General features: G+C 29.2%; 1 protein-coding gene across 1 annotated transcript in view; it reads left to right on the top strand.

The window, feature by feature from the left end:
• The window catches only part of LOC111686627 (tyrosine-protein kinase Btk29A-like), a 78,309-nt gene that overhangs the window by 74,918 nt on the left and 1,067 nt on the right, over positions 1 to 2,324 (top strand). The window lies entirely within an intron of this gene.

Here is a 2,324-nt window from a genome sequence, read left to right as displayed (position 1 = left end):
GTCTATAGTCTAGTCTATAGTCTAGTCTATAGTCTAGTCTATAGTCTAGTCTATAGTCTAGTCTATAGTCTAGTCTATAGTCTAGTCTATAGTCTATAGTATAGTTTAGTATAGTTTATAGTCTAGTCTATAAGTTAGGTAACATCTGATCGAGTATTTAATATCATCAGAATACATTCGCTTTCAATAACATACTAAGACCGGTTCTAAAACTTTCTTACACAACCTTGTTGTTTCTACCACTTACACTTTTTTTGGACAGAGAGCACTTATTTAAGTTCTGCACTTAAGTTTCCTCAAGTGCTTATGATTGTTGCATAAGAAAAAAAAAAGTTGACACTTTTTTCCATAGTCGTCGTCACGTTGCGTTTATAAAAGCGGTTTAAAGTTTCCTATTGGCTTTAAGAGTGTTTGTGTTAAGTTTTTTATAAAATATTAAATAGCTTTGAGGTAAAAAAATGAAGAAAGAAAAAATGAAGAATGAGGTTATGTAAATGAAGAATTAATAAAAAAAAAAAAAAAAAAAATAATTCCTCAGCGTGAAATACAAGTGTTAACAAGTGTAATATTAAGTTTAGTTTAGTTTTTTCTTCATTTTTATTGCAAATACAGTATATAGGTTATGTTGCAGAATAACAATTGTCAGAACATATGTTTGCCGGCCCAACAACGTCAACGACTTGCAATAACTAACAATTTCTTTTAAGGTTTCTTTAATGAAAGAGTTAAGTGCAGAGTTTTTTAAAGGGATTTAAAGAAAAACTAAACACATAATAGTTTAAAAATCCCAAAGAGGCCTTAGGAGGGGAAAAAGCCTTAACCTAGATGTTTAAGTTATTCATTCAAAGAACCTATGATCGTTATACATGCTAGGCAAAACATAAGTTTTTACTTGATTTTACCAGATTTTAATTGGAAGTATTTATTACATAAACCAACAACTTAAAAAATAAAATTTCACACATTACTTTAATAAACTAATTTTTACATCCTGTCGCACTTAAGTGTTGCAACATATAATCCAAATTTAAGAAATATTCACCAGACACATAATCCTATAAACCAAAATCAACTAGACTATCCATACATATCAAAAACTTAACTTCATAAATACCTACTACTTCCAATTTACACAATTTCCTTTTTTTCTTTTCATTACTTATTGCTATCAGTTGCCTACGAAGAAAAATCGTAACAAAACTCAATTACCTTTTTTTTTAAATTTTAACTTTTTTTCCTTTAAACAACATCTTGTGTAATCTATCAATATCCGCTGTAAGCAAATTTCGTACCTTTTTTCTTTAACCACAACCAAAAATTTTCCAAACTATTGAGGCAACAGAGAAGAAAATTTGTTTGACAATTTCGATGACACATTTACACCACAACAAACAACCAACTCTTATTACTCCAGCAAAAAAAAAATCACAAATAAAATTTGTCAAAATGACAATGAGAAGAGAACTGTGTTAGTTCAACACTGATTGACAAAAAATACTAAAGGTGACAAATTTTGGTTGTTTCAATGGATAGGGAGGAGGAGTAAAACTTAAACTTTATTACGATAAAGTTTAAACTGAAGAGTTTCAAATGAATAAACGTATTATTGTGGAAAATGCAATTGGTTGGCTATAGAGTAGAGTGATGATTTACCAAAAAAAAGTTTCCCATTTTATAGCAATTATTTGTTGCCTAAAAGGCAAAATGTTGCAATAACAAACTGTTGTTGTAACACTCGAAGAAAAATTTTAAATAAAATAGAAATTTCTGAAAGTTATTGTATATGATTTTTTATTTTTATAACAAACTTAAGACCAGACTATAGTCTAGTCTAAAGTCTAGTCTATAGTCTAGACTATAGTATAGTCTATAGTCTAGTCTATAGTCTAGTCTATAGTCTAGCATAATCTTCATACTAGTCCAGTCTATAATCTAGTTTATAGTCTATAGTCTAGTCTATAGTCTAGCATAATCTTCATACTTGTCCAGTCTATAATCTAGTTTATAGTCTATAGTCTAGTCTATAGTCTAGTCTATAGTCTAGCCTATATTCTAATCTATAGTCTAGTATATAGTCTAGCCTATAGTCTAGTCTATAGTGTAGTCTATAGTGTAGTCTATAGTCAAGTCTATAGTCAACTCTATAGTCTAGTCTATAGTCAAGTCTATAGTCTAGTCTAGTCTATAGTCATGTCTATAGTCTAGTCTATAGTCATGTCTATAGTCTAGTCTATAGTCTAGTCTATAGTCTAGTCTATAGTCTATTCTATAGTCTATTCTATAGTCTAGTCTATAGTCTATTCTATAGTCTAGTCTATAGTCTA

Source organism: Lucilia cuprina, chromosome 2, assembly GCF_022045245.1.
Source record: "Lucilia cuprina isolate Lc7/37 chromosome 2, ASM2204524v1, whole genome shotgun sequence".
Lineage (NCBI taxonomy): Eukaryota > Metazoa > Arthropoda > Insecta > Diptera > Calliphoridae > Lucilia > Lucilia cuprina.
The sequence above is the reverse complement of the archived record's forward strand: the minus strand, read 5'-3'. Positions and strand labels throughout refer to the sequence as shown.